Source organism: Elaeis guineensis, chromosome 10 (genome assembly GCF_000442705.2).
Source record: "Elaeis guineensis isolate ETL-2024a chromosome 10, EG11, whole genome shotgun sequence".
NCBI lineage: Eukaryota > Viridiplantae > Streptophyta > Magnoliopsida > Arecales > Arecaceae > Elaeis > Elaeis guineensis.
This window is the reverse complement of record NC_026002.2, coordinates 56,686,156-56,697,815: the sequence shown is the minus strand read 5'-3', so window position 1 is coordinate 56,697,815 and position 11,660 is coordinate 56,686,156. Positions and strand designations below refer to the sequence as shown.

The 11,660-nt window shown below is 39.0% G+C and overlaps 1 long non-coding RNA gene across 1 annotated transcript; it reads right to left on the bottom strand.

Moving 5' to 3' along the window:
• Nucleotides 1–3,828: 3,828 nt before the first annotated feature.
• On the bottom strand, nt 3,829–11,214 carry LOC140852134 (uncharacterized). Its single transcript, XR_012135061.1, has 4 exons — nt 11,058–11,214; nt 8,381–8,531; nt 5,271–5,388; nt 3,829–3,980 (listed from the first exon to the last, which is right to left on the bottom strand). It is a non-coding gene; the product is annotated as an uncharacterized lncRNA (long non-coding RNA).
• Between the last annotated feature and the right edge of the window lie 446 nt (nt 11,215–11,660).

Genomic DNA, 11,660 nt, shown 5'->3' with positions numbered 1-11,660 from the left:
GTCCCTCTTTAAGTTTAAGATTAAGTTCCAAGGAACAGAATTACATAGCTTTATAATTCATGATTGGAATTAATATACCTCGGAATCGACCACAGCCAATGTGGCAAACTGACGAAATCAGGCCTCACCACGAAGCCTCTACCCTAACGAAGCAACTCCCATCACATGGCCAACCCATAGGCACACAAAGATGCCCAGATCTCCCCCCATATGGCGACAACTCGACCATGATCGCAAATGATTTACATAACCGTGGGATGTAGGGGAAGTGGCACACGGAGAATCACCCATGTGATATCTCAGGACACGCAATCAATCATCCGAAATGGCCGATCTGCACATCCAAAATTTCCACAGCGACGAATACCAACCCTCACCTATATAAGCCACCCCCGGGAAGCTCTAGGTAAGTTCTAAGTTCTAAGACCAAGTCCAAGGCTAAGTTCTAAGTCCTAACTGCTCTTGAATTCTTATCACTCTACCACTCTCAAGCACCTTCGCTGTTCCTTGAGAGTTATCTGACTTAGAACATCTGGGGATCCCTACCTGATACTCTCCAACACTCTACCAGCACTTCCTTGTCTATGTTGTCTCAGACCCAACATCGATGCAAAAGTCTGAGCGAGCCTCTTCCCATCCACCTCTCGGGTGCAATCAGCTTTGCGACGATCATCTCCAAGTCCCTATGACCACCGTCCACCAACCTAGGAGGCACATTGAGATCTCCAATCAACTCCTCCAATCCACTCATCACCTTGTCGAGCTCTCTAGCACATCAACCAGCTCAACACGTTAGTCAGATAGGCTCCTAGGGGCAACAAAAGTAATTATTGTGTTGTGGTCAATTCTTTGACATGACATATTTGATTTTGTTATGTCATTTCTTTTATTTCTGCATAAATCTGAATTGTAATGCTTTTTAAATTTTTACTTCCACTGGTAAATTCATAGTTGCTTGTTGAATATGCTTAAGATCATATATTCTTTATTAATTATATGTGTGTTGCAGCTTACTTTGTCAAGGGGCGTGCCTTGTGCCTAGGCTCCAAGAAACCTTGGTGCCTTTGTGCACATTGAGCCTTTGATAGCTTTGTCTCAAGCAATATCTTTTTTCCTTAAAAAAAGATGTTATTTGAGATAAGAATTAGGAGAAAGTAAATCATGAGGTAACGCAAAGTTTCTTCTAGAAACTACTGCTATCATCTTTAACTGTCGATAAATTTATTCCCATATATAAACCCACAAAGGTGACCATCTAGCAATTTATGTTCTAATATTTTAAGTTTCCTGTATAATCAGTTATTATTACTCTGGCCACTTGAGTGACCATGCTCCTCTAAATTTTAGAGCAAAATTTATCATGGATCCTCAAAATCTACTATAGCAAATATACATTACATTTAGGGTTGAGATTTAGGAACATCATTATGCAGTCAGCATACTTTTCTTGGCAGATATGCATCTGGGCTTTAGCCATATGTTTTGCTTTGTATTTTGTTGGCCCCTACAATAAACAATTGAAAGATTGTGACAAGTTCCTCATCAAGGGTTTTGACCACTGGTTATCTTCAAGATGTTGTCCTACTATTGTGCTAATAAAATACCAATTTTGGACAGACTGGTCAAACCATTCACCAATGATGTCCCACCAATACCTGTATTTTTCTCTACTTTTGTTTTCATCTATTTTTTTCTCCATTTCATCCTCCAATCCCTAGATTTACCTCCATGCTTATTTTCTGTTCCTTTATAAACTTCCCTTCACAAGATTGATGGCAAGAAGCTGACAAATGTAAGACACTTGAAACAATTCTAGCAAGTTGTTGAAGTGTAAGTTGATGAACTTATATAGGTATGAATGGTTAGCATGAATGAAAGGTCCCAAACATTCGATGGCTGCAAAAGGATGAAATGCATAATAAAAGACTTTTTCCATTGCCGATCACAACTCGGAAAAGGCTAAAGAAGGATGAACAAATAGAATGGTTGTCTTGTCCATTGGTCATAGAGAAGTTTTGGGCTGTTGGATGGCCTATCTTGATGATCAATCAAGGAATCAAAAGTCTGACATAGAACCAACACTAATAGGCAGCAAAGTCTAAACGTTCCAACTTTGAGTTGTTTGACGATTTCATGGTAAGGGTACAACAAAGGTTGTGACACGGCTAAGCAAAGTATGTTGTGCTAGTACCGGAACCTGTATCGACCGCCAGATGGTCAAGTGTGGTACCGTGCCATTCCGTTCTTGGATCATATCGACATACCCAAAGTCGATGAGGAAGGGGGAGAGGGAGAAGGAAAGAGAGGAAATGAGAGAAAGAGAGGAAGGCAGAGGGTGGAAGGGAGGGAGAGGGGACTTGAAGGCAGAGGGTGGAAGGGAGGGAGAGGGGCATTCAAGTCCCCTCTCCTCCAGTTGCACGAAAACAAGGGTTCATTGGAGAGAGAGTGGGGGGGGGAGGGAGGGAGGAGGGAGAGAGAGGCCGAGAGAGGCAGAGAAAAGGCTTTCAAGCCCCCTCTCCTCTGGCCACACGAAAACAAAGTGATGCCCCTGTTTCATTGTGGATGGAGAGAGAGAGAGAGGATAGGACAGGAATAGGGAGGGAGGGAGAGGGAAAGAGGGACTTGAAAGAGAGAGAGAGAGAGAGAGAGAGGGCTTTGGAGCCCCTCCTTTGCAGGCCGCAACAGCACGAACTGGGGCACTCCTATTTTGTTGGAGAGAGAGAGAGAGATAAAGAAGAAGAGGAGAGGGAGGAAGAGGCAGAGAGGGAGGGGGGGGAGGTCGATAGAGGGCTTTCAAGCCCCCCCCCTCCTCCACAGGCTGCAACCGCACCAACACAGGTGCCCTTATTTCATTCCTCTCCTTTCTTCTTGCTCTCTCTCCCTACCTCACTGCATTTCTCAAACCAAGGAATGAAACCATGCCGATCTTACCCCAATATGGTTTGGGGCAGTACGACATCTCATGCTGCCAAGTGCTAACAATCACTAAACTAGTGATGTAGAAGTTTAATGGGCAACAAGAAATTCCACCATAGAAGCCTCAAAGTGGTGTTAGTGTAATCATTGCAAGCTCCAAGAACATGAAACTAGAGAAGCAAGTGCCAATGTGAATGCACAATTCCAGCAGGGTATAAAACCTAATAGTATGCTAGGGGAGGCTTGCATCTTGTGAGCAAGGCATCAGACCAAGGATGGTATAGGTGCATACTCAAGAAGCTACAAAGAATAAGACTACAACCAATGAGCATAAGTATAAAGGTGCTTGCAGAGGCTTGCACTTGTCAGCAAGGCATCAGACTAAAAAGACTACCATCTTTACACTCAAATATGTGTAGATATATACAGAGAATAAGACTAAGAAGAATATCAGTAGAAAAGGTACCATATTCTCTAGCAGTCATAGCAATAGATCATAAATTTAATTGATTCTTTTGATTGTTGGGGTGTTTCAAATAAAACTGATATTTGTCTACAGATTTTTTTGTCCTTCTTTTTCTTCTTTCTACCTTCTCATAGTTCACCATTTACCCTTTTGTTCTGTTCACCTTCTTCCCTTCCAGGGGGGCTGGGTGGGTTGTGATGTGAAATTATAAAGCATGCATACTTAACTATGACAAAAAAAAAAAGCTCAGTTTGTATTATTTGTGAAATATATGAATGTTATACCTTACTATTACCTTCCTCCATGACAAAAAGCATATGAAAGGAAAAGGCATGTTATAGTTTATCAAGCATCCTTTCCAAGAAAGTATCTCACATATTCATGGCACCAGAAATGTTGAAAAGGCTTCAGATTAATTTTAGAGATCTCAAAATTGTATAATGAGGGCTCTGGAAAAATTCAGGAATACACATTCCAGAAGAGGCCAAACCTGGATTGGCTGATGCACCTTCAGATCCCACATGACCTGTTGATGGTGATGATGAAGATTGATGTGGTTGTCTAACAACCAGATGCAGTGTGTGACCATCTTCCACATCTTAGTCATCTATACTAAGGAACTAGAGTCCAAGAATTGACTCAATAATATAACTACTTTATGCAGTTGAGGCAATATATAACACAGTGCAGCACCAGATCTCAAAGATCAAACCAAAAACCAATTGACACCTTACCAGCAAAATTAACAGATAAAAGTGAATTAAATATCACAATTATAGCAGCTTAAAAAAGAAAACAGTGCATAAGCAATGCAATGTTAATCAGCATTAAAATCACCAATGACAATATCATATAAGATGTGAATTTAGCTACATAGAAGAACTTAAAATTTTATATGCATTCAAATGCATGCGTATTACTGAGAGACAAGTATATTCAAATTCCAAACTTCCATTGCTTTTTACCCGCATCATCCTCTAAAGATAAAATAAAAAATAATAGAAATTGATCTCTAATTTTTTTAAAGAGAGGATATCTCCATTCTAATGAAGAGATATGGTAATTCAAAAAAGACTTTTAGTAAAAGAAGACTGGAAGTTGGCATGCTGAAAAGGCCAACAGAGAGCATTTGAAAATCCTTCAACTCTTTAATCTTTTGCTCAAAGCTATCATTTAAGCATTAATGTAAAAAAAGGGCAATGGCTCCCACCATTGCAGGGTTTGGAGAGGATCAGATGTATGCAGCCTTATGCCCGCGTGCAGAGGTTCTATGTTTTGAACCCGTGACCTCCAGATCAAAATAGAGCAACCTTACTATTGCGCCAAGGCTCACCCTCCATTTAAGCACAAGTGTACCAGTCAAATATATATAAGTTCAAGAGAAAAGTAGCTATTCTGGCACTTGCATGAACTGTTTACAAAGTAATACCCTGTGAGTTCTCCCACTTGCTAGCTAAATAACCTTTGATGCATTTTCCCCGAACTTTGCACCATCAGCTATGCCTAAAACATGCATCAAACACACAGTAGACTAGTAAATGGAAAGAACTTCTCGAAAAAGATTTTCAAACCCAATGGCACAAACAATAGAAACAAAATTATCCAATAACCATGTACAGATTCAGTCATTGTTACCTTCCATGTCTACAATTGTAAAATTTAATGCCATCAATTTCCTAGGTGTGTCTAGATTTGCCAGAGTTATTGGACCCAAATATAAAGTGTTCATGGCATGTCAGAGTCACATATAAATGAATTAGGAAGCATAGGAGTAGAATGCTGTTAGTGCAGAGTGAAGGAGATGGTTTGAAATGATTTTACAAGTATGATGAAGCCCAGAAACTGGAGATGCACCAACAGCCCTGAAATAATAAATTCTGAAGGATACGATATGCAGAGAGGAGTTCATCATCTTTCAAAACCTTCCCACGACAGATTAGACGCTGTTGTTCTGATACTACACCAGTGACAGTAGCTATTTGCTCCTTCAGCATTAAAATAGGCACCTGTATGGAAAAAAATTATCAAAAGTCCTGAAACATACACATAAGTCATAACAACAGAAAACAATGACAAAGTCCGTTGGGCAAAGATCACAATCTACCAACATGATTTTAAGATGCCATAGGACAATCAAAGACATGCATGAGCATGCATAAACACATCCATCTAAACTGCCATATAGATATACATATGTACAGCAATATATATGTATTTATGCATCTAGAAATTGAAAGATAATGCAACACACCCATTTATAAACACCTGTGTATAAAAACTGGGAATGGTTTAAAAAGGAAGGATGGGGCCCCAGGCAATATGGAAGAAAGGCTACAGAAAAATGGTTTCCAGTAAAAATAGCCCGCATAATGTCGTTTCTTCATGAAAATTGCGCCCTTTAAAAACACGACATAAGTTTTCTTTCTTTTATTCTTCGTATTTTTTGCTTGTTAATGAAAGGAGGGTGATATGCACCTTTAATCTATAAAGTCAAATACATGAAAGCACACTAAGGAAAAATGAAACCTAATCCCTGAAACCCAAAGCACCCAAGGAAATCCTCTGACATTGCTCCCCAACAAAGAGAATGACCAACAAAAATAACAGGGTATAAAAGGAGAACAAGGAGAAATGAATGCAGGGAAAAATGGAAAGAAAATACAAACAAGGGAAATCTAACATTGTCAAAAAATTTTAAAAAAAAACTCCTTCCTCACTACTAAATCTTTTAGTCAAAAGCAGCTAATACATCAAACCAGAATCTCGCAGTCACGCGCCCCCCACACACACACCCCCCCCCACCCCACCCAAACCAACCCTTGAAAATGACTTAATTTGCCACTCCTCTTTAATACTTCCAAGCCAGTTTCTTCTCAAATAGTTCAGCCAAAATAAGGTTTTAATGTAACTTTGGAAAAGTAATACCTCCATTGTTGCACTTAGGCCCATTCGGTCTATAACAAGAAACTCTCCAAAGTACTTGAAAGCCTGCATTGTGCCCCAAAATCAATGAATCCAACAAAAACTATTTGCCTACTTTGACAGCTAGCCGACTAATACCCTAAGGACATTTGCATGAAGAACAGCCGGTGACATCTTCGTCATTCTTCTCCATATCCCTACTAAGTTAATCAACTACCACTGCTGCCCTTCCACAAATATATAGAACTTGATGGGCAGCCTTTCTTTCAAAGGACTTTAGCAGCAGACTTCTAATCCCTCCAATTTTACTTACCAAGAAAATGCCTGTAGATCCAATTTCAGTCTCCAAGATTCCAACAGGAAGCCTTAAGGCTAAGTAGACAGCATGTCCGATATTATGCACGCCTCCAAGAGGACCTGCTCTTCATGGTGAGGCCCATAAAATACAGTCAATAACTATAGTCTGCTAAACCTGGAACCATTAACATTTGCCGGAATGGCATATTTGAGCTCAAATAAAACCATCTGACATCAGTTGGGCATAGATCCAATGTCAAACCATCCGTGCAAGCTCACCAATGACATCTAAAACTACATCTCTCTCCCTCAATATCAACAATTTCCTATATTCCAAAATAATGTCTTGCAAACACCATATCTTGGTTCCTTATCTTAACCTGATTTGTACCTAACAAATAACTGCTGCTTCAAATGAAATAGAAATTAAACTCTGCTTCTAATTGCAGTGTACATTCCATAGACTACGAGTTGCAACAGATAACCACACCCAACCAGCAAGCCTGGGCCACAAACTTCAAAGCCCGTGATAAAAACAGAGAATTCCAGCTAGTCCACATCCCAAATTTACATTAGATTCTTAAGAAATCACCAATTCAGTTTTCACTTTGAAATATGAAGACCCTAGTTACCAATGTATTTGATGTGGTAGGTACTGACCTACACACCTCTCAAGTTTATCCCAACATAGGGTCAACATTGTCATGCAGCTCATGCCCAATCATTAGATAGGGAAACTACAACACTAGTTGCATCTCGCCATGGTCTGGGAAGCAAGGTGATCGCTAGCCAATCATGGTTCAATTATCATCCTATCTAGGATTCCCTTCTCTTTTCCCATTAGTCCTTTCGTTCAACTCAATCTTTACCGTTCTTGCCTTCCCTTTCCCTCCCCATTTCTCTTGTTCCTCTTATATTTTCTCCTTTCACCCTTCCTTTTTTACCATTCAAGCATGGTCAGATGTTATAATTTTCCTCGATCCACATCTTCCTCATCCCTTCTCCTCTTCCACCTCTTTTTTTTTTTCTTTCTATTTTGATGATTTGTATTTCTTCCCCTTACATTTCTGCTTCCCCCACTCTTTAACATTCAATAATGGTCAGATGTTGTAACTTTCCTCCATCCACATATTCCTCATCCCTTTTCCTCTTCCTCCTCTTCTCTTGTCAGGAAAAAGGTTGGTACAGGAAAAGCAGAAACCTGAATAACATATAAGAAGCAGTTGGTTGGGATGATGAAGCAAGCAAATCCATGTGAACAATCATAACATAGCTTTTCAGATTAAGCTTGATCTCATTTACCATACCTCTCAAGGCTGTACCTCATGAAATCACTTATACTCTAGCAAACAAGTATATGAGCAGAAATGAAATAATAAAAGGCATAAAATGCCACCATAGAACAAGGCACAAGAGAAGATTTAAATCATCTGTATAATATCATATATTGAATAAGAGCCATTGAAAAAAAAATCATACACCATTAAAAAAATGTGAAAAGGAGGATTTGTTTTCCAATACACATGAAAACAGAAATTGCATGGGAAAAGTTATGATAGGTAACAACAAATTGGAAAATCCAGGTTGTACATTTAAAGGATTTTGCATTTAAAGTAAGCAACAACTGTTGTCAAAAATACATCAATAAGCTAACATATCAACATGATGAGTAATTACACAATTATTTGGAAATGGAAAGGGGAAAAAGAGAGAAGAGAATACAATTGATCATTTGATGAACCTACAATATGCCAAGTAAATGAAAAATGAAATACTTACACATTTATTCACTCGCAAAGTGTATGTCTGAGAATCCAAAGTTTTAATTTTTATCTCGACAGTAGTCTCAGAATCTTCAGTAACATCACCATGTGATGTAGTTATATCACGTGCGCCATTTGTTCCCATCTCTTCCAAAGTTCAAAAGAACCTACAGGAAAAAAACTAAATTATTTTATTTGATGAGATGGATAGCATCACTGGTATATGCTCTATAAACAAGACCAGCATAAATATTGTATAAGTTATAAGAGGAAAAAAATGCAAGTGAACATATTGCAAAGTTAGCATTACCTATCAACCATGGATTAACAAGTTACTATCGTCTCAGAAACCAAGTGCCATTAGAAAATGAAGCAAATGTGAGCTTACACAAAATAAGTTGTTTTATTCTGAATAAAATCATGTATCCATTGATAGAAAAACATTCTTACAGTCAGACTTTATCTCATAAACTGTAGCACTTAAGTCTAAATGATTTTCAATAAAAAAGTATTCTATTACAAGCAAGTCCTTCTAGCACAGTTTAGCAAAAACTCTATGGGTGCAAAGAAAACCATGGTTTGTTGTACCCAGCCCATACCGCCATCTATAGTGCCGAATATGGGGCATACATACTAGTAGGCTATAGAGACTTGGTACACGGCTTGTATCAAGTGTTAGTACCAAGGCGTGTATCGTACCAACACTCGGTACAGGGTGTAGCGGTTGGGTATCAATATGGAGTGAATACTGAGACTACAAACCATGGAAAAAAAAAAAACTATGGAATCTTGAATCTCCAAGTTCATTAGCAATGCCTTCACCTGTTTGCCAAACTAAAAAGCAGGAAAAGCTGTAAAAAGATGACACATAAGGTGGAAAAAGTTCTAAAGTAATCTGAAACAATGAGAAACAGTGGAAGCAAGGAAACATAGACCACGATCCACAAAATTGAAAACCTGTCTAAAGTAAGATTGATGCCGAATTTGGGTAGATAAATATTCATTCCTCCCCACTTTTCCCCTATCTATTTCATCATCATGCTCTGCAGTCACTACCTTCCTCTTCTTAGCTTGTGCAGCCTCTACTCCCTACTCTATGCTCACTCCCCAGGATAATTTTGCATTTTCCTATGCTCAGTCACTTGACTGACTCCCAGTCTAAGGTCAAAAACCTGCCATACCAAATTGCATTTATGGGTTCAGAATGTGGATATTTCAGCTCAATATCCAAGTCAATGAGTTTGTCCAAAACCTTCCGAAGTTTTTTGTCCCAAAGCACCCAAAACATTTCAAAACAAGAATGTCACATATACCCATGCAGATGAATCGATTCTGCTGAATCCATGAGAAAGTTAATCAAACAATAACGAACTGTTCAAGACCTTAGCAATGGATAGGTCAGGTAAGTTATTTATTTATTTTTTTTTGTCTTTCAAATGTTACAATATGAAAAATAGGCTGTCATGGATGTGGTTGGATTCATTTCAGCCAGAAATGCTTTTTTTCACTCAAACCATACAAACCAAGACAGTTCAAGCAGATAGAGACTGATGTACATCTGTTAGAACTTACATTTTTTTTAAGTTCCCATTGCTAATAAAACAAAAACTTATTTCAGATTGCCTGCCAAAATCTATCACTGCAAGAAAGTACAAGACAAATGAGGCATTCCATCCAACTCAAGTTTAACACATCTAATCCAAGCCTTGTTAATTACATAATTGGCACATCATAATGTGTTCCTATATGTGTGACACAATGACCATCAACGAGGCTTATTCCACGTTTCCATGGTCAGTTCCGCAAATCCGCCTTCTTCCAAATATCTAGGCTCAGCTTTATTGAGAGATATATTTTCATCAATGAAAGCTTTTTCAAAAAAAAAATGTTTTTCAGGCTCAAAGGTTGTCCACAGCGATCCCCGCGCTCTTTCAAACCTTCAAAATAATCCAAGCCCTAGGTCTCCTCTAATCATAAGGGTGTGCAATTTAATTAATTATGTCATTCTCAACTATGTTAGAGTTGTAGCAAGAAAGAGGCTGAGAACACAACTTTAAGCTGTGATGGATCCAAAGAAGAATCAAACAGATTCTTGCCTCGGACTACCAGAAAACTATGCCAAGATTCTGAGATCGGTAATATAAAGAACTCCAAAAAGGAGTCATGGGAACACGAACTAGCATACGGGTGTCCTAACAGACTCAACAGTATTCATTTAACCCAATCTTGATGTACGATATGTTCTTGCAAGCAAAATATCTTGATACAGATTTATTACTTTCAGCACGCATACCTTATTCCGAAATGGTCCACTCCAAATTACTAGCATTCAAGAATCAGATATATCATATAGGGCATCAAAATTTAAAACCCCACCCAAGAAACCAAGAAACATCCGAAACCCAGTATACCAAACCAGCACATCCGTAGCTGAATAATAGAAAATCACGTAAGGATCAGATTTTTGGAGCTCTCGGAACGTCGATCACTAAATTTCACCCATAAAAATGCAGAAAAGACGCCCACCTTTACTAAGAGATGAGAAGTTTTCAAGAATCTAATTCTCCAAAACATGAACCAACGACGAACGACCAACCTCGCAACGATATCAAATAACAGCCGAAAAACCTAATTCGAAAAGATATAGTCGATTCAAGACCAGAAAAAGAATCGATTGGGGAGATCTCTATTACCTGATTCGATGGCCGCGCTCGGAGGTCAAGGCCCTAGGAGAGAACGAGGAAAGGGGGCGGAAGGGGAATCCGATTACGGGCTGCTCTCTCTCTCTCTCTTCCTTCGTCCCCTTCTACACTTCGTTGTCTCACTATTAAAAGACGAATACTTTAATAGAAGGCATTGAGATTTCGTATTTATAACCTTCCGTCGTTCGTAAGAGATTTTTTTTCTTTTTTTTCTTTTTTCTTTTTTACACTGTCCCGGCGTGTGCCGTTGGCCCGTTGGCCTTCGAAATTGTCTAAAATCCAGATACCCCCGCGAGCCGTTGGATTGGTGATTGAAGGTGATGGGGTCTTTTTTGGGTAGAGTCCACGGTGGAGTTAAAAACGGTGGCTATTAAACTGCGTGCTCTAAAGATTATATGACAATGGGAAAATTATAGGAGGCAATAATCTAGATGCAATTAGTGCTTCACGAGGAAAGAGCCCCGTTCACTAACTGTTGCGTTTTGGTTTGCCGAAAAGATGTTCGTGTTTTTGTCATCCATCCGAGTGCTTGGAGAGGATTGCGCGTATGGTTGGAGTAATAAATGGAAGGAATATTGGGAAAAATATGATGTA